The 24374-nt window shown below is 44.3% G+C and overlaps 1 protein-coding gene across 4 annotated transcripts in view; it reads left to right on the top strand.

Annotated features, from left to right (window-relative positions):
* The first annotated feature begins 270 nt into the window (after positions 1–270).
* The window catches only part of LOC118217865 (gamma-adducin-like), a 65074-nt gene continuing 40970 nt past the window's right edge, over positions 271–24374 (top strand). For 2 of the 4 annotated variants that reach the window (XM_035399971.1, XM_035399978.1), the window contains exons 1-2: positions 271–413; positions 12690–12744. The gene's annotated coding sequence lies outside the window, so the exon portion shown is untranslated. Of the gene's footprint in view, positions 414–780; positions 924–12689; positions 12745–24374 lie in introns of those variants that run through there. The other 2 variants (XM_035399973.1, XM_035399974.1) reach the window with 2 other exon arrangements.

Below are 24374 nucleotides of genomic sequence, written 5' to 3' on the forward strand. Positions count from 1 at the left end.
AATGGGTGAAGCAGCATATGGTTACTTTAACCACAAAAGACAAATCTGATTTATAAGAAATCCATTCGGTTAAATTGCTATGAATACAATAAACAATGAACATAAAATTCAAACGGCAAATAATTTAATGGCATAATAATATAACAATTCCGGCCGTGATTTACGCAGTCTGGTACTGTGAGTCACAGACACCACACTGTCCGTAAGCTTCTAGGAGAAACTGCCAAATTGTGTTCTCCCCGTGTTCTCATTGAAACCAAGAAGAGGGAAGGCAGTAACTACTTCCTGCAAAATAGTGGCGTTAAAGCCATACACACAAGCAACAAGCCGAGCTGCGGGTGCATTAGGCTGGGACTGAATGAAAGCGCCTATTCCCCCTCAAATTTATCCACAACTTCAGGTGAAGAATTTCGGTAAGAATAACCATGAACATTAATTACTTGTGATTGTAGGCTTGTGTCTAGTTATCGATGTTTGCAAAGATCATGTTGCGTTGTTCGGTCCACACGAGCATGGACGCATTGCTATCTAAGCTAGCTGAATAGCCAAGCAACTAGAAATCTGGCTGGATAATCGTATGGATGATTTAGCTTGCTGGCTAGCTGGATAAACTGAAGTTGCGCAAACGAGAGCAGAATTGTATCTTATGAAATAAAGAAGTATAATGGTCTCGTTTTAGGTAGACCTCTTTAACTTTGCTGTTAATTGGCATGTGCACAAATCTGTAAGTCATTGGGTAGCTATGCAATAGCGTCTTCTAAATTAATATGGTTTGAAAAGCAAAAACTAACGTTAGATCTATATCGCATGCTAGCCTTTGCTAGATAAATTGGTCACAGTGAAGTATCTTAACTTGCTAGCCAGCGTGAACTTGTCAAGTGCAAGATGATGAACACCATTACAGACTCGTCAGCCAGCGCCAGGTAGCTAACGATACTTTTTACTTGGAAATTGACTTAAAATACTGATGGGGTTGATCAGTGTGGTGTCTACGGCCAGGTAGTCTCTTGGTTTTATCCATTTGATAGGCAGGTACTTTAGCTATCATTATCAACAAGCTAGTCGCATTATCTTGCGTTACACTCCTGGGAGTGTTCATTTAATAATGTTATCTTTTCAGATAACTAGACGGAAGCTGGCCATTAAAATTGTTATCCTGCACAGTAAATAATGCGGCTGCACATGGCTAACGTTAACTTGCTATGGTAGCTAGCTTGCGACCACAGTACACCCCTCCCATCCTTCATTACCTATTCATTTTGACACTAAGTTATAGCCATTCGGGTCTAATAGCCTCGTAAATATTTTAGTAATATCGATTGAAACCCTTTCACAGTGATGGTTAAGTCGGTGAATCATTAATGGAGTAATTGGCCGCCTGTCTCGTGCTTTCACCTGGGTTGAGTTCAGTTTTATTCCGCCTGCTGAGCCTCCGTACTGCAGTGACAGTGTCCGTTTGTGCAGAGTTTGTGCTGGGTAAAACAGGCCAGCTGCAGTCGCTTGTGTCTGTGTGCATGCACACGCACATGTTTTAATGGACCCTTCACTTCACATATCAAAGACGTTAAACATTTTGGCTGTAGCACATTTCCAGTTTGTCCCTCTGAAGAAAATCTCAACCAGATTTCAAGATTCTGCTTCGAGTCCTGGTAATAAACTTGAACCAGCCGCATTTTCAATGTTAAAGACCGCTCTGTCGCTTAAGGTTGCAGATGTCAGAAATTAAACTGCAGAATGTATAAATCATTCAAACTCATCCCACTAATCCCATGGTTTAAATTTGGAAAATGACTCCCTTTTTAAGTGTCTTGAACACAATGGCATTTCCATTGTCTCTTCGGTTTTCCAGAACTGTATGTTATGTTGGGATATCTAGTCATGAAAATTCAACATGACATCCTTTGTAAAGGAAAAGCTGGCAGTCTCAAGTACTGCTGGATTGTAATTTTTTAAAATCAGTTTTGAAACAAGACTCTTTCGTTTTTGGTTGAAGGCGTGTGAGCTGTACTGACAAATGCAACTTTTAAAGTTTGAATGTGGGGAGCATGAACACAGTTTGTAGACCTGTCTGTGGCTGAAGGATGCTTTTGAATTTGGCTCTTTTTTAAATGAAAGCTGCTAATTTATTTAACCTTAGTTTATAAAGATGTCCCTTGGGGTAGTTTCTGGTGAAATTGCGGTATCATTCTTACTACTCAATTACACAGGCACTTCTTTAGCACTGTATATCACTGCATGTGATTATCATATTTTTAAAAGCTGGCTACTTTTGACTTAAATGGGCTCATTAGAATCTATTCATCTTCCACTGTTTCTCCTATCCTTATCTGATTTTCACATGGCATTTAGTGATTGGTGGTTACAATTTGTTGTCATAGCTCCAACTCCGTAACACAGACTAAACATTTCGAGTGCAGGTCAGCTGATCGAGGTCTTGTGGCACTCCATAATGGTGGCTAAAGTGAGTTATTCCATCATCACCGCCACCACCCACAGTCCTCCTCTGGACATTCGGGTTCCTTGGTGTTGGAGCAGTAAACCGTGATTTCTGGGCAGGAGAAATGTACAGTGTGTCTCTTGCGGGTAAAACACTGTCTCCTGGTTATGTAAATCACTCAGAGTTTTACCCTGGGATTTGCATATGCTCCCTCTTCCTTGGGGTACTGTATTTTCAGTTTCATTTGAATAAAAGTTATTGGTCTGTGTTATGTGTAGCTAATTGTGGCTGGGCTCTGTAGGGATTACTGGCATGTGACATAATCAAGCTGATAAAGGCTTAGGACATCTGACTGCACTTCTAATTCTAATGTAGTTAGCAAAAAAAAAAAAAAATTAATCCCCTCTCCCCCATCAGACTTTAGCTAAAGACAGCATATGAAGTCCGCTAACAGTACCTTGTCTCCAACCAGGTATTTTAACATTTTTAAATGAGTGGTTAGTCAAATGCCGAACTGAACAATGTGTAATGATTTGATGTCTAGTGTCTATGGAAGATGGGGAACGCGTTTTAGAAGATGAGCCGTCTCACTCAAATCTATCTAAGGAATGTGGAATAATAGGCTAACTGCTCTGCTGCCGGTCCGCTCCAGAAGTGATTAAGAGAGTCCCAGCAGCTGTAGGTTTGCATAGAGCCTTTTGTTCGCAGACTTTATGCAGTTAGAAAAGTGAGTAGAAAAGAGGTGAGTTTGTCTCTTCAGGCATGTCTGGCTTTTTTATCACATGCTTCCTGGTTTTTGGTCATTGATATTGGTTGTAAATTAAACAGCATTGTACTGAAGTTTATGTGGTCACTGTGCTTATATTCTTAGTACTGCTGTACTGCTTTGTTTCTTGGACTGTCCTACGTCAAGAATAGCCCATATTACCCATAATCAAGTGCGGGTGGCGGCTGTGTGTCTGCTCAAGGTGTTTTGGTACAATAATGCCGGATTTCACAAGTAAAAAATAGATTTTTACTGATATGCCTCAGTATGTAGTGGCTTGCCCCCGCCATCGTGTTCCTGTAGCGGCTTGGCCAGTTACGTTTCAGAATGAAGAATCCTTGAGTTCACCGGTAGTCGAGTGCTCACTGAAACCCTTTAGCTGTCTAAAAGGGCTGTGCAGTCACTGATCCCCAGTTTTGAGTGGTGAGTCTTTGTCGGGATGGATCTTCTCCCATCCTTAAAGTAGCGCTCATCCCAAATCTCACAGTATGATATAGCCTACTGCACCTCATCTGTCCCAATAGATCTGCCCTACTGCACCTCATCTGTCCCAATAGATCTGCCCTACTGCACCTCATCTGTCCCAATAGATCTGCCCTACTGCACCTCATCTGTCCCAATAGATCTGCCCTACTGCACCTCATCTGTCCCAATAGATCTGCAGGCTTAAGTTCCCTGCAGGAGCTTTGTTCCTGTTTTGGAGATCATGCCTATTGCTGAGGACAAGCTTGCTGGGGGTCTGGGGCTGGTGTACACCCACAGTTAGCACATTCTTTGTTATGGCAGCGTTTCAGTTTGTGTAGCGTCCCCAGGGAGCATGCTCACTGTCTGGATGAACAGTTTTCCATAAGCTGTGTTGCACCATTTTCCATATTTTTATTGTTTTTTTTTTTTTTTCTGCTGGCACGCATTCTGTTCATCTTCTTGTATTGGATAGGCCTAGACGCATTCCTGAATGTATGTCCGCTTCTCATTTTATCACTGTCTGGAAATGGTTCTGTTTGAACGTTAGGCATGTCCATTCACACCTGCGGGCTATTTAAACAAAACAGCGGCTCCAAATGCTCAATACGAGTATCCAAACACTGGAGTGGAAAAAGCAGGCTTCTGATTGGCAGATCATTCTTTGTGTACATTTCTTGTTTGTGTGTGTGCGCATTTGTGTGTTTTATGAATTGCATTTTTCCCTGGCTGAAAATCTTGCTGATGAAAATGAGGTGAATTATCGTATGTTCAGTTCAGGGCTGTGCATTACAGAGCAGGCCATAGCAGGTTTTAGCACTGTGCATAGTATGTTCAGTTCAGGGCTGTCCATTACAGAGCTGGCCATAGCAGACTTTAGCACTGTGCATAGTATGTTCAGTTCAGGGCTGTGCGTTACAGAGCAGGCCATAGCAGATTTTAGCACTGTGCATAATATGTTCAGTTCAGGGCTGTGCATTACAGAGAAGGCCATAGCAGACTTTAGCACTGTGCATAGTATGTTTAGTTCAGGGCTGTCCAGTACAGAGCAGGCCATAGCAGATTTTAGCACTGTGCATAGTATGTTTAGTTCAGGGCTGTGCGTTACAGAGAAGGCCATAGCAGATTTTAGCACTGTGCATAGTATGTTCAGTTCAGGGCTGTCCATTACAGAGCTGGCCATAGCAGGTTTTAGCACTGTGCATAGTATGTTCAGTTCAGGGCTGTGCATTACAGAGAAGGGCATAGCAGACTTTAGCACTGTGCATAGTATGTTCAGTTCAGGGCTGTCCATTACAGAGCTGGCCATAGCAGGTTTTAGCACTGTGCATAGTATGTTCAGTTCAGGGCTGTGCATTACAGAGAAGGGCATAGCAGACTTTAGCACTGTGCATAGTATGTTCAGTTCAGGGCTGTGCATTACAGAGAAGGGCATAGCAGACTTTAGCACTGTGCATAGTATGTTCAGTTCAGGGCTGTGCATTACAGAGAAGGCCATAGCAGACTTTAGCACTGTGCATAGTATGTTTAGTTCAGGGCTGTCCAGTACAGAGCAGGCCATAGCAGATTTTAGCACTGTGCATAGTATGTTTAGTTCAGGGCTGTCCAGTACAGAGCAGGCCATAGCAGATTTTAGCACTGTGCATAGTATGTTTAGTTCAGGGCTGTGCGTTACAGAGTAGGCCATAGCAGATTTTAGCCCCGTGCAGCACCTGATGTTCCAGCGCGCGCGTGTCTGCTGGGCGTGACCCCTGACTCTGAGCCGCAGCTGTGGGTGCGGGCGTGGCACCGTGCGGGCAGCGCATGGCGAGTGCCCCGAGGCGCTCCGGAAACGCTGTTATTATCTCCTCCGTTGCACAACTTCCTGGGTGGAGGAATCCGAGAGGAACTCATCCACTCTGCCCGGCCGCTCGGAAAACGCCCCACACAGCACTTCCTGTTTATCGACAGATTTCACAGGTAGTTACTATGAAATCATAAATACAGAGTTTTACTACAGCACCTCTGTGATCAGGTGTGTGTGTGTGTGTTTCTCTCTCACTGTCCCTCCCTCTCAGACACACACACACAAACACACGAGCGCATACTTTCTTTGAGTAAAAAAGATAACATGATGACATTGGAGGCGTTTCACAAGCTGTGAGTTGTGTTGTGCAGCAGTACTGCACAGTAATATCCTGCATGTAGAAATGTGGCTGATTTTGGAAAAAAGAAACTCATTAATTGCAGCACTGTTGCTGAAAGACCTTCTGTTGTCTCTCGGAAAACGGGCGGCTGTAAGTTTCAGTACCGAACCCTCTGGTACACCAAAGATGATGACAATTGGGCCACTGGCCTTTTCGGCCTGTATGTATGACTTTGGGAAACGTAAAGAGCAAGTTTAGCTGGGCTGTTGTACCCTGATCCCCACATAGGGTACGCGTTGGCGTTTGGCTACAGAAAACATCCCTTTTTCGTCATAAACAGAAACGCGGCGTATTCATGCGTCTTATTGGAATGCGTTTGGTGCATTATTGTTTATTTTAAGATCATAAGAAAGTTTGTTGGGTAAAATCAGCCCATCTACACACATCATTTAGCTTATGTCGACGTGCACTCTGTGATTTTATAATGACTGCTTCTGTCTTTCCGAGGTTGCGGCTCTTTGACCGAGTGAAATGACAGTCGCTGCAAGCCTGCTAGTTTTTGCATGCTTGAGCTGAATCCGGCCATGTAGATGTCCCGGTCGGCCTAGAACATGACGAGTTGATCATTGCACAAAGGGGTGAATTAATGCCGTGTTGCCGGATGGCGTTTGCCATGTGGACACCAGGTTTGAGGTTTAGCGTAATTTGCTTGCATTGCTTTGCCGTGTTGTTTCATTATGAAAGCCTCATGGTGCATTTTACATTGCTTTGAAAGCAGTAGCCGCATACTGTACCGTCAATGTTGTAGGTGACTGGAGGCATTTTGCTGTATTGTCAATACAAACCAGTTGAACTGCTTTTGGCAGACTTTGCAGTTCAGACATAATTATCTATTAATGTTCTTTTTCTGTTCAGATTTAAGTAGGCTACAGTTTAAAGATGACCTTTATGAATACTTTCAATATATTTTTCACTATAGAACAGACACTGTTGAAGTCGTATTTATAATGCAATAGTTAAAATGCCTTCCTCGTGAACCATTTCAGAAAACAGATGATGATTGGATAGTTGCCCAATGTAGCCTAATTGAAGCCTTCAACAATTGAAGTGTTTGTTGATTCCAGTGAGAATAGATTACTTGCAATTCCTTGCAACATGGTAACTTAGTTAGCTGTTATGCACACATGATGGTCATATTAAAGCTGTTTTTGTGTTTTACTGTAGTTATGAAGATTTAATGGTCCTTGAGGTTTGTGTTTCTTAAACTGTTCACTGCTTCCGGGGTACCAGCATACATTTTTAGAGTATGTTTTGTTTAGACTTTCCTGAAAGATTGTTTTTTAAAAAGCTCCCAGAGCCAGCTTTATCGTAAAAACCTGAAAAAATCATGTTTTGGTTATGGAAGGTTTTATTACCAGCATAACTGCTGGCCATCTACACAAGAGTTTTTACATACCAAAGGTTTTGCTACAAATTTTTTTTTTGTTCACGGGGAAACAGCTACAGCTATTGACAAGATTAGGCAGGTAAGCTTGTTTAAAAAACGTGATTTTCCTGGTTCGCTGGAGAGTCACGAAGAGTGAAGATGTAGGCTAGTTTTCCAGATGGAAAGATTATAATGGTAGGCTATATCGCAGAGAGAAAATATGCATTGATTTAAACTAGATATGTCGCCATGGCAAACTGAATTTTGTGTTACGGCACCAAGATTACAACCTCTCACAGCCTCTCTCTGTTTGCACAGTTCCATTCTTCGCAGTAATTTGATTACACCTGTGAAAATGGCCGATACTTTTTCTTCTCCACTTCCTCCTTGTCCAGCCATCGCGTCGGGGCCAGTAAACCCGCGGCTATTAGCACGCCTCGCCGGTGACTCAACGAAGTAGACTGCTGTGTCGAGAAACGCTAAATGTGTCGAGTTCTTTGTCAGATACTGTGGCAAGGTGTAGCTGTGCTAACATTGGTTGCTGTTATCTGGACTAACTTGGGCTGCTCCCCGAATGTTAAATTCTTCCTCCTTGAGATTAAATACCTGTTGGTGTATCTTGCTGTTGGTTCTCCATTGATATCAGTGCATGCCTCACGCTCAGGAATTGTCATGAAATGTTTTCTGCAGACTCTTAAGGTCTTTTGAAATTACTGCTAGCTAATAACTGAGGTTATGGAGCAATTTAGCCAAGCTAATAAAATATTGTCTTTAACAAGATTATCATAAATTATATTTTACGTGTGTTGGTCTAATGCCGAAAGCACTTTGAATGTAGTAACTTAATCCTTGAGTTCCTCTTTTGATATGACACAGAAATAAAATTTTTGGATGTTTTATCAGCCTTACAGATGAACCGCGATAGGCCTATCAGTTGGAAAGCGAGAATTTATCTTACCCAGTTGTGTTTTTGCTAATGTGATTAGCTAATCCATATCCATTCAGTAGTCATTTGGAATAAACCTGGAGCATTTCATAATCAGTGTCCCAGATTTATTTAAATCCCTGCTCTGATGCCGCACTGAAAATCCCAGGTTACTGAAGGGAACTCTGAGCCGTTTGTAATCTGCATATTCCCTGCATATGACCTTTAAGGTCACCCTGATCATGGGTCGAGGGTAAAGCAAGTCGTTTAATAATTGGTGAGTCCAGGGACATTTATTCTTGATTATCTCAGAAATGTAATTTTAAAGACGGGATATAGCCTAGGCCAAGGTTTAAAGGACAGTCGCACCAACATCCATGAGGAAGAACAGTTCTGTGAGTCGAGCCAAAACGCTGAAATATTGCGCTGTTCCTCACATGCCGAAAATCTGCAGCGAAATAAAAAAAGAGCACGAAAATAAACGTGAAAAAAGCGACTAAAGAATTTGAGGACATTGAAAAGGAGCACGTTATCAGCAGCTGCTGCAGGTGTGCCTTAAATATCACTGACTGAACGTGTCAAAAAACCGAGACGTATTTTTGCACAATAACGTCTGTCCTGGCCGTTGCCCAGCCCCGGTGGCGTCGTGGTTTGTCTGCGTCACGAACGTCCCGCTGAACTGGAAATAGGGTTGTTGCGGCGCACCTCGATCCCCACGCAGACCGAGGTCTCCCATCTCCTCCATCTGTGGCTCGTTTAACCGTCCTTAATAAATCAGGCTAGTTTTAGATATTATCTCGTGGAATCTGAGGCATGGAAACGAGCCACGCGTGTTTTCTTTCGGAATAATGAATAGCTGTTCGTTTTAATGTCGTAACAGCCCGGATCTGATGAGGACGTACCCTGAAAGTCCCTTGGAATGTGGACCGAAGTTTTCGCCCTCCGAGGGCAGTAAATTATTTTAAGATGTTGCAATAGCTCTTTGCAAATAAACTGTGTTCATCGGCGTTCAAATGTAAAATGAACATTTGGGGCACAGTTTCTCCTCAGGAAACGTGTGTGTGTGTGTGTGTGTGTGTGTGTGAAAAGTCAAATTCTGAAAAAACATGGTAGGCATTGGTGAATAATCATCACAAAGCTTTTAGAAGTAGTATGGCACTGAAAATTCAAAATCTGAAGACAGTCTGTCACAAAATTATGTCATTAATTTGTATCCAAATTACAGTGTAAATTGAAATATTCCAAAAAGCTTTAGGGGTAGAACTATGCCGAGGTACTTGACATTTCTCACCTGCAAGTTCAGAGTTCCGTAACACAGTCAGGATACACGGGTTGCAGAGGTCGAAGGACAGAGTGCAAGGGTCAAGTTCCCAGACGTCCCTGACCCTGCTTTCCAGAAATAAGACTGGTTTGCTCAAAAGTGTGTCTGCACTAACGGCAGCCTCATCTACTCGCGACATCACAGGGAGGATTGTGTGTAATGACCTCAGTGTTTCAGAATTCAGAAAAGCACAGCTAGCCTTGAGAAATTAATCTGCAAAACAAGGAAAAGTGCTGTGGAAAATCTGCATAGAGCTGAAAATTCATACTTGGGTGTTGCTGTTTTGAACATCTGCAAATCATTAATGATTCATGGTGATGAATTAAAATTTTCAGTGCCCCCCCCCCAAAAAAAAAGGGACACCAGGACAAGGCTTTATTCAGACAGGTCGAAAGCAGAGGGTAAAGAATGTCGCAGACTATGGGCTGCTGGAGGGTTTTGAAGGCAGGAATAAGTAGAGAGATGGGGCTGAAATTTGACATGATTCAGGGATCTTGATTGGGCTTCCTGATTAATAAGAGTATTAACAATATGTTTCAGTTTTATAACTGAAAGGAAGCGTCCCGAAATGAAGAAACATAAATGTGCAGAGGTAAGAGGAGGTCATGGAAGAGTGCTGTAGACACGGACTCTTCTGGCAGCCAGCAAGGAACTCATCATATTCACAGAGGGGTTCACGGCCTACAGACAAGACAGTACAAGCGCAGGTCAGCGGAATATAATGTAGAAGCTGTCAGTTTGATTTAAAGGATTCAAAACATCATTGTCCTTACCAGTCATCGTCTCCAAGGGGGCGAGACGAGCTCGAGCGAGAAGGCTGGAGCTCTCAAAATGCCACGGCCTGAAAATTATTCATCTGGAAATAGCATCTCGACCCAACGAGAAGGAGCCTGGAGGAGAGGCTGTGAATCTGCCGGGGACGACAGGCCGCAGATACCAACGCGAGGCGTCTTAACTGCAAGCGGTACCGTGCCGACGGGGATTCTGGGTACTTGACATTTAAACAGGAGCAGGCAGACAATGGGAGAGATTGATGCGCATAATGAAGCTGATGAAGCCGGAGTTTGGATCGTCGGGAACGAGAGGGAACGGGGAGAGAGGTCGTGAAGAGCCAAAATCAGGGACGGAAAGACTGGACTGAAAAGAGGAGCTTGAGGTTGTGGTGGGAGCTGGAAGATGAATCGCTCCTCTCAGATTGAGCAGATACTCCTGTCCAGAGCACCTTACTCAGATGACATTTTCACACAAAGTCCATTCATACAGCTAGAAATGAGCTGAAGCAGTTTAGCTTAAGTAGCTTGCTGAAATTTGCTTGAGTAGCTTCACCCCAGCAAAGAACCAAACCCACAACCTCTACAAGTTACAAACCCACTTCCTAACCAGTATACTGCTCTGAAGAATACATTTTGCCAATTTTATGAGAAATATAGCCTTCCATTTCTTTTGAGACTGTCAGTATACACAGAGCAGCCATTGAGTCACCAGGTTTTTTTTTTTTACCCCTCCTTAATGAAATTCTACCATTATTTACAGGCCACTATTATCTTCGCTACCGGTAAAGAACTGTAGAAATCCTGCCAAGTTACAGTGCTCTGGTAGGTCTAATCTCTTCTGGTGAGTAGGATGCTGGAATATCATAATTATGCTGAATGTAGAGCAGCCTGTTTATTCTAATAAACATCCTGTCATTTATTGGAGGGTGAAAGAGGGTTAAGCATTTAAAAAGGGGATTAAAACGGCAGTGAGCACTGCTTAATGGGTATGCCCGTGCACTGCTCGGCCCATGGTAATAAGTCACTGAAACGACCGAATAATTGATTTCCATTCCAGCTGCCTTTCATGAGCAATTTACGTCAATTAGTTGACCTGATCTTCACACGCCAGCAGCACTTTACAAACAAAAATTACAATTTCTTAAAATGCGGTTTTTTTAAATGCCATTGTTATTGAACTTGTGTTGGACTGTAGGAGAACCTTTTTTTTTGAATGTCAGTTACGCAGTTACTTGCGTTAAGTAAGTTGGAAAGTAGTAGATGCATTTACTATAAATGTACAGACTACCATCGACAAAGTTGCTATGAGCTGTCGCTGTTAACAGGGAAGAGGCAGACGAGGATGTGTGTGAAAGTTATTTTTTGTTTTTTCTTGGCTCAGCAAGAACTGCTATTAGCTGGCGAGCCTGACGACGCCCCCTGCCAGATATTTATATTTCCCCCATTTCCAAATCCTGTGTTCTGCTGAGTTTAGCAGATAGGAGGGTGGAGAAGCGCGGTCCGTGGGTGAATATCGCGGTGCGCGCGGTGCTAGCGTGCTAGCGTGTCGCTGCAGCGCTGGAGCTGACTCAGTGCTGCGTCGCTGGGGGAGGGAAGGAGGGAGGGAGGGGAGGCTTGGCCCGCCTCAGCTCAAACGCATGCTAATGCGCGGGTTTGTGCGAGCGCCGAGCGCTGCTTAATCCTGCCTGTGCTGCTCGTAGTCCGGCCCGGTCGGGATTTTTTTTTTAAGCCCCCATACTGAGTTTGGTTAAAGCCCCCCAGAAGGGAGGGTTGGGGGGGGAGGGGGGGTCGGGAGAGGGGGGCAGTACTGGAGTTTTTGTGAGTGAAAGCGCTGGGGTTGGAGGCCCGGGCGGGGGAGGGGCGCTGTCCGTCAGGTGGAAGGCTGCCAGGCCTCTCCGTGCCCCGCCCCCTCCTGCTGTCCGCGTTCGCCAAGCTAAAAGCGGCTAACAAAATGCGTGACTCGCCGAATGCACCACAGTCAGGTTTGAGGCGAGACCTCCGCCCCTATAGCCCCGTTATACACATTATACACTGCGACCCTGCCCCCCTCCCGCCCCCCCTTTCCAGTCCTCCCCGCGCCTCACAGAACGAGCCATAAAAAGTTCAGAGGCAAAAAAAAAAGAAGAGAAGAAGAAGAACAAAAGGCACTGAGCCAGAAAAAGAGAGGGGAAAAGTTGTGGCTCTTACGGCTGTCCCTGCGTGCGCCCGCTGAATGCTAATAGGCACGTCCGTGCTCCGCCCCCTTCTGAAAAGACCCTGGCCTCAGCACCCGCTCTCTCCCCACTCCCCCGGTCCCGTCCCGGGATCCCGCTCCATCCGACAGAGACACACCCGCGGCTCGCTGCCGTTCCCCCTGCCCTCGGGCTGCCCGTAGCGGTTGCTTAGCGCTATGTAAGCCAGGGAGCTACCTGGACTGGTGATTTTTATTTTTATTTTTATTTTTCTTCACACAGGGCAGGTGAGAAGAATATCTTGGTTCCTGGTTGCTGAGAGGAATATCTTTTCCAGGTCAGTTCTGTCATATGTTCAGCGGTGAGAATGTATCTCAACGCTTTTAGTTATTTTGGATACTGTTCAGTTACACTGCTTTGCTTGCTTTGAGTTTCTGTTTGCAGGTTTTTTTATTTGAGTTGATTTGTTGCTCAGCCTCTGTAGAATCTGGCCCATGTCACTCCCTGGCATGCTCATTGCATTTCAAACATTTTTTGTTGTCTGCTTCTGAACTGAGACAATTTTCATACTGAAAGCAGTGAAATAATATTCTGGCCAGAATCATTCCGGGGTCCTATAATTAAAAAAAAAAGTGAGCAAAAGATATTGATCCATGGTCCCGCTTTTGGTGCTTCAGCTGTTTTGTCCCGGCAGAAAAGTTTGTCTTTTGCTTCATTTTGTGTGGTGCCTTGATTGGTCATGATGGATTGTACATGGATCAAAATTTTTCAGACGTAAAGAAGTCAGTCAGTGCCGCTAACCTATAGCAGCTCCACCTTACCGCCAACATCACTCTGACCAAGACAGAGAGAGGGAGAGTGAGAGAGAGAGCAACAGAGAGGAGGAGTAAGAGAGGGAGAGCAAGCAAGAGGGAAGTTGGGAGAGAGAGAGAGGGCGAGAGAGAGGAGTGAAATAGGGAGCGCATGTAAGAGGGAGGGAAGGAGATAGAGGGGGAGTAGGGGATAGAGGGAGAAGGGGGGGGAGAGAGAGGGAGTCTTTTTCAGATCCACTCTTACCTCAGAGCCATGCAGGTCACACCCCTCTGTGCCTCTGCACAGAGCCAAGTTTATAGAGAAGCTGCACATTTTTCAGTTTATTGTGTTGGCTGTTGTGAAACTGCATTGTCAGAGGTCTTTCCAAACAGGGTGCTTGCATTTCCTGTTGTTTTCCAAGTGTTGAAGATGACACTGGAGACGGACATTGTGACATTTTTTTTTTGTTTTGTTTTGTTTTTTTGGTTTAAGATCTGTGATTTTAATTTTTATTTATTTACTTAGAGACTCCTTGTCCCAGGTAGTAATGTGCAGAAGCCCCTCCCTTTGCATATACCTTGCCATGCTGCAGGGCCAGATACCTGCGGATGAAACTGCAGCAGGTGGGGGAGGCGTGATAAATTACACAGCCCTGCAGTGACTCTGTGTGCACGTTTTTAAACGCCATTTCTGCTTGAGCAGGAAGTGGATTGTTTAAATAGAGCTTTTGGGCCCTTGGTGTAACGGCTTCTTATTTTCCTTTTGCGGTTTAATGCGCTGTAGCTATGCGGTATGGACACACCCGTTTGTTCTTGCACTTTAAGGCTTAGCGGTAGCTCTCGGCTCGCTGCGATGTGCCTTTGTCTCTTTTTGCGCTCGATAATTTGCGTAATAACACCGCTGGAAGGTGCTTTTAAAGTGCGTCTGACAGTGTGATGTCACCACTCTGGCAGGTCAGGTGACTTCAGCCATTGTGCTGACTAAAATGAAGATAAATCTTCAGACAACACTTTTCCTCACTGGGTACTGCACATTCAGTCCATATTTCATTTACTTATTGCGCTCACATTTAAAATGAAATTTACCTTTTGTGTCATAAGTGAAATGATTACTAGTGGTTGGACATCATAGTGAATTGTGGAATTGCATTGATATCAGTTAAAGGATAACACTACTAATTTTCATTTTTTCAGTAACATCAAAATATCCTATAAAAATACCAAAATAGAAACATTTTCTATCCAACTTTCAGCACTTTTTAACATTTTTCCACCCCATGACCAGTGTAATCTTTACCTATTTTTTTAGTTTGATGGGTTACAATTTGTTTGCAGTCATTTATTTTGTAAAAATTACTTAACAAAAGAAAAATATAGATCCATATGTATAAGGCTATAGCTTTACTCTACATCCCACTAGTAAAAACAATCCAAACATCCAAAAACAGACTAACCCTTGTCCTAACCCTTTCCCAACCTTCTAAACACGAATCAAATCTCTCCTCAACCCCAATACCATTTTCCTTGCCCTAACCCTAATTTGAACCCTAAAACCTAATTCTAGCCCCAGCAGTCATCTGAAATGTATATATTTTTTATTATAAAATGGATGAAAAACAGTATTATTCATACAGAGGGGAGGAATCAATTGGCTATATTAGATTACATTAGTTTGTCTTCAGGTGGTTTTTCAGCTTTTCAGAGTGAATTGTTGATGACTTGTGCGTTCCTGACGTAAGGTTACTCTGGCATGCAGCGCGTAGCTGAAACCGAAGCTCCAGTTTGGCGTGTTGCGCGTCCTATAAAAGCTTGAGCTGTGTGCTTTCTCTCCGCATCTCCAGGCGAAGCGTAAATCACTCAGACATCCTGTTTCCAGAGCGCACACAGACCGGGGGGACGGCTGCTTCGCCCCGCTCTCTGAGCCCAAACCCAGGGCATCACTCAAACGTGTACGGGCTCTACCCTGAGAACCATCAAACCGCCTCCTGTGTGATCCTCACAGTTTTATGAGGCTTGCCCTGTTGGGGAAGTTCGGAGGGGGGGGTGGGGGCTTGTCAGTTTGGTTAAAGGTTTCAATGCTTCGTGAAATCCACAAAATGACAGAAAGACTAGAGAAAGAATAATACCAGTATGTTAAGAAAAATTAGGTCACTTTTCGAAAATTTTGGGCTATTGGGGGAGATGGGGGAGGGTACATTAATTTGCAGTCTAATTCTAGTATGTTTTGTTTTGTAATTGGCAGAGCTCTGTCCAAAAACTCAAAATATGAATATTTCATTTCATTCTATTTTCAGTCTGTTAAAGTGCAGTGCACTTCATCGCTTGTGCTGAAAAACTCGAAAGAAGTAGAGAGGACATTCAGTCAGATTGCTGCTACAGTCCTCTTTAGCTTTGAGTATAAAATGCAATAAATATGTTTAGATGTGATTTATGGAAGTGCATATCTTTCCCCGTGTATGAAGGAGATTAATTGTCAGTTAGATTTAACACTCCCTCGAGGTGTATCCTGGTTACGTAATGACCAATGTTGTTAATCACCCGGACGGAACGGTAATGGAAGAGGGTGACGTTTATGAATTGTTTTGAAATTTTAGCCTCCGTACCTCTGTGTGATCGAGCTGTGCCGAGTTCAGTCCTGACATCAGGGAAAGGAAATCGGCTCCAGTGTGTTATTAAATGTTTCAAGATGTCTGTTGCACTCTCAAAATGAAATATTTTCTGGCTGTGGAATGTGGTTTTTTTTTTCAGCATTGAAGAAATTTTACCACAGGAAATGGTGGCCGGTATTCCTTTAAATAAGATAATAATGTCTTAATACTACATCTGTGCATAGTGATTCTGGCCTCTCATAGTGCTTCATAGTGACTCTGGCCTCTCATAGTGCTTCATAGTGACTCTGGCATCTCATAGTGCTTCATAGTGACTCTGGTCTCTCATAGTGACTCTGGGCTCTCATAGTGCATCATAGTGACTCTGGCCTCTCATAGTGCTTCATAGTGACTCTGGCATCTCATAGTGCTTCATAGTGACTCTGGTCTCTCATAGTGACTCTGGGCTCTCATAGTGCTTCATAGTGACTCTGGTCTCTCATAGTGACTCTGGGCTCTCATAGTGCTTCATAGTGACTCTGGCCTCTCATAGTGCTACATAGTGACTCTGGCATCTCATAGTGCTTCATAGTGACTCTGGTCTCTCAGTGACTCTGGTCTCTCATAGTGACTCTGGGCTCTCATAGTGACTCTGGTCTCTCATAGTGCTTCATAGTGACTCTGGTCTCTCATAGTGCTTTATAGTGACTCTGGTCTCTCATAGTGCTTCATAGTGACTCTGATCTCTCATAGTGCTTCATAGTGACTCTGATCTCTCATAGTGCTTCACAGTGACTCTGGTCTCTCATAGTGCATCATAGTGACTCTGGTCTCTCATAGTGCATCATAGTGACTCTGGTCTCTCCTAGTGCTTCATAGTGACACTGGTCTCGCATAGTGCTTCATAGTGACACTGGTCTCTCATAGTGCTTCATAGTGACTCTGGTCTCTCATAGTGCTTCATAGTGACTGTGGTCTCTCATAGTGCTTCATAGTGACTTTGATTTCTCATAGTGCTTCATAGTGAGTCTGGTCTCTCATAGTGCTTCATAGTGACTCTGGTTTCTGATAGCGACTCTGGTCTCTCATAGTGCTTCATAGTGACTCTGGTTTCTCATAGTGCATCATAGTGACTCTGGTCTTTCCTAGTGCTTCATAGTGACACTGGTCTCGCATAGTGCTTCATAGTGACTCTGGTCTCTCATAGTGCTTCATAGTGACTGTGGTCTCTCATAGTGCTTCATAGTGACTTTGATCTCTCATAGTGCTTCATAGTGAGTCTGGTCTCTCATAGTGCATCATAGTGACTCTGGTCTCTCATAGTGCTTCATAGTGACTCTGGTTTCTGATAGCGACTCTGGTCTCTCATAGTGCTTCATGGTGACTCTGGTTTCTGATAGCGACTCTGGTCTCTCATAGTGCTTCATAGTGAGTCTGGTTTCTCATAGTGCATCATAGTGACTCTGGTCTCTCATAGTGACTCTGGTCTCTCATAGTGCTTCATGGTGACTCTGGTTTCTGATAGCGACTCTGGTCTCTCATAGTGCTTCATAGTGAGTCTGGTCTCTCATAGTGCATCATAGTGACTCTGGTCTCTCATAGTGACTCTGGTCTCCCAAAGTGACTCTGGTCTCTCATAGTGCTTCATAGCGACTCTGGTCTCTCATAGTGCTTCATAGTGACTCTGGTCTCTCATAGTGCTTCATAGTGACTCTGGTTTCTGATAGCGACTCTGGTCTCTCATAGTGCTTCATAGTGACTCTGGTCTCTCATAGTGACTCTGGCATCTCATAGTGCTTCATAGTGACTCTGGTTTCTGATAGCGACTCTGGTCTCTCATAGTGCTTCATAGTGACTCTGGTCTCTCATAGTGCTTCATAGTGACTCTGGTCTCTCATAGTGACTCTGGGCTCTCATAGTGCATCATAGTGACTCTGGCCTCTCATAGTGCTTCATAGTGACTCTGGTTTCTGATAGCGACTCTGGTCTCTCATAGTGCTTCATGGTGACTCTGGTTTCTGATAGCGACTCTGGTCTCTCATAGTGCTTCATAGTGAGTCTGGTTTCTCATAGTGCATCATAGTGACTCTGGTCTCTCATAGTGACTCTGGTCTCTCATAGTGCTTCATGGTGACTCTGGTTTCTGATAGCGACTCTGGTCTCTCATAGTGCTTCATAGTGAGTCTGGTCTCTCATAGTGCATCATAGTGACTCTGGTCTCTCATAGTGACTCTGGTCTCCCAAAGTGACTCTGGTCTCTCATAGTGCTTCATAGTGACTCTGGTTTCTGATAGCGACTCTGGTCTCTCATAGTGCTTCATAGTGACTCTGGTCTCTCATAGTGCTTCATAGTGACTCTGGTTTCTGATAGCGACTCTGGTCTCTCATAGTGCTTCATAGTGACTCTGGTCTCTCATAGTGACTCTGGCATCTCATAGTGCTTCATAGTGACTCTGGTTTCTGATAGCGACTCTGGTCTCTCATAGTGCTTCATAGTGACTCTGGTCTCTCATAGTGCTTCATAGTGACTCTGGTCTCTCATAGTGACTCTGGGCTCTCATAGTGCATCATAGTGACTCTGGCCTCTCATAGTGCTTCATAGTGACTCTGGCCTCTCATAGTGCTTCATAGTGACTCTGGCCTCTCATAGTGCTTCATAGTGACTCTGGTCTCTCATAGTGCTTCATAGTGACTCTGGTCTCTCATAGTGACTCTGGGCTCTCATAGTGACTCTGGTCTCTCATAGTGCTTCATAGTGACTCTGGTCTCTCATAGTGCTTCATAGTGACTCTGGTCTCTCATAGTGACTCTGATCTCTCATAGTGCTTCATAGTGACTCTGATCTCTCATAGTGCTTCATAGTGACTCTGATCTCTCATAGTGCTTCATAGTGACTCTGATCTCTCATAGTGCATCATAGTGACTCTGGTCTCTCATAGTGCATCATAGTGACTCTGGTCTCTCCTAGTGCTTCATAGTGACACTGGTCTCTCATAGTGCTTCATAGTGACACTGGTCTCTCATAGTGCTTCATAGTGACTCTGGTCTCTCATAGTGCTTCATAGTGACTGTGGTCTCTCATAGTGCTTCATAGTGAGTTTGATCTCTCATAGTGCTTCATAGTGAGTCTGGTCTCTCATAGTGCATCATAGTGACTCTGGTCTCTCATAGTGACTCTGGTCTCCCAAAGTGACTCTGGTCCCTCATAGTGACTCTGGTCTCTCATAGTGCTTCATAGTGACTCTGGTTTCTGATAGCGACTCTGGTTTCTGATAGCGACTCTGGTCTCTCATAGTGCTTCATAGTGACTCTTGTCTCTCATAGTGCTTCATAGTGACTCTGGTTTCTGATAGCGACTCTGGTCTCTCATAGTGCTTCATAGTGACTCTGGTCTCTCATAGTGCTTCATAGTGACTCTGGTCTCTCATAGTGCTTCATAGCGACTCTGGTCTCTCGTAGTGCATTATAACGACTCTGGGCACTCATGTTAAAACTCTAATTCCCAGGCACATGTACAGAATATGTGATGATATACAGCTGTTGATCCAAGTATGTGACACTGCCTCTCATTTTGATATCTTTATTTCTCAGATATTGCTATCTTAACTTGTGGGCTAAACTAAATTATATCATGCTGTACATGTTTTTTTCATCAAGTTGTTGGTGTTCTTGACTCGGTGTCATGATTGTGATGAAATACATTGTGCACAATCAGCATTGTTTTATTCATTTTTATTTTGCCCGGTGTAGCTGGTTTGCTAGCGATCCATCCCAGCTCCTAATCTGGCTGTGTCCAGCGGGCATTGAAATCCACACGAGACAAAGAGGGGGTGCTGGGCCCGGAGTTCAGGCTCATTTACACAACAATGCTCTCATGGTTTTTTATTTTTTTAACCCTCTTTAATTGTTTGGCCAGGTTCTGGCCACGATGATGTCACCAAACGGCATCATTTCCAGCTGCTGAAGTCACCAGCAGCTGTATTCACTTAATTTCCCTCTCTGGAAGAACAACAGCATTCGCAGTTTGCGTTTTTGACCTCGGGCGTTGAAATGTGTCCGTGATCCGAACCGTTTCATTTTTACCCTGCGAGAATCAATCGCCTGGCCGCTACGCAGTGGATTAATAAGAGACTTCGGACGGACGTAACCCTCTGTGTAGGATAAGTTGGAAAACACTCCATTTTACATGATATATCAGCTTAGTGAAATGACTGGATAATGCTCTTTTAAAGGAAGCCAAATGGGTTGTGGCAAGGCTTTAAAAACAACTTAAGACTGGAATGAAACGAAAACAGTCCATTTCTGTAGAGTGATGCAGGCCTTTTATGTAAAGCTTTGAAAAGATCCACATTTGACACATAACCTAAGACTAGACTCAAAGCTAAACCAAGACATTTTCTAAGTAGTTTGCCTTTCATCTGTAATGCTTAATCAGCTGCGTGTGTGTGCGTGTTTGTGTTAGTAGGCATGTGTTGTGTGCGTGTGTGTGTGTGTGTGTGTGTGTGTGTGCGTGTGTGTGGATCTGCATTTATACATTAATGACAAAAAAGCTTAAGTGATTTAGTAGGTGAGTGGGATTTTGCAGTCTTTATGTTATTGGGACTGAGTAATTAAGTTGTGTTGGTGGAAAAGTTCTGATTGTGTAACATCAACAGCAGATGAGGTGATGATGACTGGGTCTTTCTATAACACACTTACTCGGATGGATGGGATAGAGGTCAACTTGGTCTGACTTGTTCTCCACCCTCCAGGGCCAAAACACCGGCAGAGAAGTTTAAAAATCTTATTAATCACCTCCAGCCTATTAATCATTAGCCAGAGACCACACCCCTCAGTCTTGATCCATGTCAGTGACTACACGCCTCAGTCTGCAACCTTTCCAAAGACGACGCCCATCCATTCTGCCAATCAAGCCAGAGACCGTACCTTTCTGTCCATTCCAGCACACATACCACCCTGTACCCTTCTCATGGCTAACTGCTGAAGCTAAGCAGCCATACCACCCTGTACCCTTCTCATGGCTAACTGCTGAAGCTAAGCTGCCATACCACCCGGTAACTGCTGAAGCTAAGAAGCTATACCACCCTGTACCCTTCTCATAGCTAACTGCTGAAGCTAAGCAGCCATACCACCCTGCACCCTTCTCATGGCTAACTGCTGAAGCTAAGCAGCCACACTACCCTGTACCCTTCTCATGGCTAACTGCTGAAGCTAAGCAGCCGCACCACCCTGTACCTTTCTCATGGCTAACTGCTGAAGCTAAGCAGCCATACCACCCTGTACCCTTTTCATGGATAACTGCTGAAGCTAAGCAGCCATACCACCCTGTACCCTTCTCATATCAGGCTGCTGAAGCTAAGCAGCCATACCACCCTGTACCCTTCTCATGGATAACTGCTGAAGCTAAGCAGCCATACCACCCTGTACCCTTCTCATGGCTAACTGCTGAAGCTAAGCAGCCATACCACCCTGTACCCTTCTCATGGCTAACTGCTGAAGCTAAGCAGCCACACCACCCTGTACCCTTCTCATGGCTAACTGCTGAAGCTAAGCAGCCGCACCACCCTGTACCTTTCTCATGGCTAACTGCTGAAGCTAAGCAGCCATACCACCCTGTACCCTTTTCATGGATAACTGCTGAAGCTAAGCAGCCATACCACCCTGTACCCTTCTCATATCAGGCTGCTGAAGCTAAGCAGCCATACCACCCTGTACCCTTTTCATGGATAACTGCTGAAGCTAAGCAGCCATACCACCCTGTACCCTTCTCATGGCTAACTGCTGAAGCTAAGCAGCCATACCACCCTGTACACTTCTCATGGCTAACTGCTGAAGCTAAGCAGCCATACCACCCTGTACCCTTCTCATGGCTAACTGCTTAAGCTAAGCAGCCATACCACCCTGTACCCTTCTCATAGCTAACTGCTGAAGCTAAGCAGCCACACTACCCTGTACCCTTTTCATGGCTAACTGCTGAAGCTAAGCAACCATACCACCCTGTACCTTTCTCATGGCTAACTGCTGAAGCTATGCTGGGTGGGGCTTTGTCAGTACCTGTACAAAGCATCCTATAGACTACATCTTCCTGTTGAAGGGGCACTGATGTGGCATAGGCTACTGATTAGGTACTAATACATCCAGAAGACATTATATTAGCCTAATTTAAATTGCTTATTAAATTGGCTATACAATCTGAAAGATGGTTTCATTTTTTCATTTTCAGTATGAACTCACTATTCAGCCCTACCATTATTTCACTGTAAGTTGTAAGCTCGCTTGCACTCAAAAACCCAAAAGCCCAGCCCTTATTGTACCATATTGTGGGGAAAACATACAGACAGTGTTGAATGAAGGACATTTTTTTTTCCTCAAATATATTTTTTCAGAAAGTACATGTTCTTGGCACAGGACGTATAGGGAAGCAGTGTTTAGGGTCTGCTCCGTTTGCTTTGATGTCAGTCCTGTTTGCTCGGAGCTCGTGATGGTCGTGTCATTTGCGCTTCCTGTCAGAGATGTGTGACATTTGAGATGTGTGCTATCCAGCGACAGGTCTGCGAAGCTGCAGCTTGAGTGGAACACAAGGAAAAGGACACAGGAAGTAGGATAGCGCTCGAGTTGTCCAGGCCTTGTCACTTCCTGGATAACAATAGATATTCCATTTCCTCCTCCGTGACTCTTTACCCACGACCCAAGTGCACTCTGGGTGATGACATCACTGTGAAACAACAGGATTTGGAGCAAACAGAGTTTGTTTGTGCCCGTTTGGGTCTTTCATTCACTCAGTACACTGAATGTGATTAATGATAATAATAATAATAATAATTAATTAATGTATTGAATTTGTATAACTTCCCTTGGCTTTCCTGTTGTTAATATAGCTGTGTAACGATAGGTTAGCTTTGTGGTGGTGTACTTTTGTATACAGTAAGAGTACTGTATAATTGCTGATTGGTTGGATTGACAGGAGATTTATGGATTATAAATATGACTTTTGTGCCTTCTTGGTGATATCAAACCTTTGTATTCTGGAGACTTTTTTGTTTTCCTTTTCTTAGAGAGTAAGAGTGTGATCCTTAGTGTTTTTGTATGTAGAAACATTTTGTTACAATGTGTCCGTTGAGGAGGATTGAAGTCATTGGGATACACTGTGTGTGAATCAAGGGTAAATGGTCCATCTTCATGGTCCTGGAGTAGCTTATTTTGAAGAATTTATCCATCCTGTCCATCCCTACATTATAGTACCTGATGGTGTTAATATATAGTGTAATGTTGTACTGTAGGTGGTCAGTACCACATGTTTAAATTTTGTTTTGATGCTTCCCAGGTACACTTTTATCAGACCTAAGGAACACCTGAACGAAAATACCACAAATTTATTTTATGAACACGCATATACATGAGACTTTTAACTGACTAAAATGTGTTATAACTGCACATAAGGAATTGTGGATATGGAGAGATATAAGCTGAGTACACAGAACACCGTGGAACCCCAGGCGTGCAGTTGCAGGAGAATATCTGTACGGGTCCATTTTGGGGAAACCAGGTGAGCAATGGAAAGAACTGTGCTGAACTGCGAATTTCTGTTTACCTGGCAGAAGAGCAGCACTCACGCGGAGCCTGATTGACCACAGCCTGGACTAGCCTGTCACATTTAAAACCATGTCACATGATGCTTAATAAACGACACTTTTCCGATAAAGAGTAAACAAACTAAACGATTTTAAGGGCGAGCGTGAAACTGAGCGAGAACAAAAGAAGTGAAAAGTGCGGTTAACCCAGCCCTACTCTGTATGGACGAGAGACCGCCAGCCATTTCCGCTGCCTCTCCGCCGGTGAGCTCTTTCTGCACCGCGTTACGCGGCATTGATCCGGCAGACGCTCCGACCCAGAGCGACGCACAGGACGGAATGCGTTAGGCACCGGTGCACGGAGCGCGGAGAGGGCTAAATGCTAAATGCTAAATCGGGGGGGGGGGGCCAGCGGCTCGAACTCCGCCGGGTGCTAATGTTAGCGTCGCATTGCGTTTTCCGGACAACCGCTCCCAACCACCTGCGGGACCACGCCCGCTGATCGACTCCGGGGGCGGGGGGGGGATATTGGTTTCAGAGCCACACTGGCTGTTGTTTTTCCAGCGTTGTCATTTCCTCTACAGATGTTCCCAGCTAAGGGAAAGCATAACAAATCGCGGCATAAGCAGAATGAGTTTTCAGACCCGACCGGTCATCCGGCGTGTTCGGCTGTATCAAAACGGCACCAACAATATTATCGCGCCCTCGGGATTCCTCCAGTTTTCTGTTGTTTTTGAAAACAGGAGTAGGCTACGTGTTACCGGCCCCGGGCATAACTGTGGCTTTTGATAAGCGCAGTTTGTTTCGTCTGAGCGAGGGGACGACACAGCCTCTGAGTTGCCTAAGTGTTGCAAAGCTGTCAAATACTTGGACAGGATCCCACTTAAAACAGAACTTGGCTTCAGTCTCCGGTTTCGTTCAGAATCTTTAAACTTTGTAGTCTTCAAGCTAAGATGTACGAGTTGGAATGCCGCACGGTACTGTACAGCGTGTGCTTTTAGAAGCCTGCAGACGAAC

This window comes from Anguilla anguilla, chromosome 18 (assembly GCF_013347855.1).
Source record: "Anguilla anguilla isolate fAngAng1 chromosome 18, fAngAng1.pri, whole genome shotgun sequence".
In the NCBI taxonomy this organism is placed as follows: domain Eukaryota; kingdom Metazoa; phylum Chordata; class Actinopteri; order Anguilliformes; family Anguillidae; genus Anguilla; species Anguilla anguilla.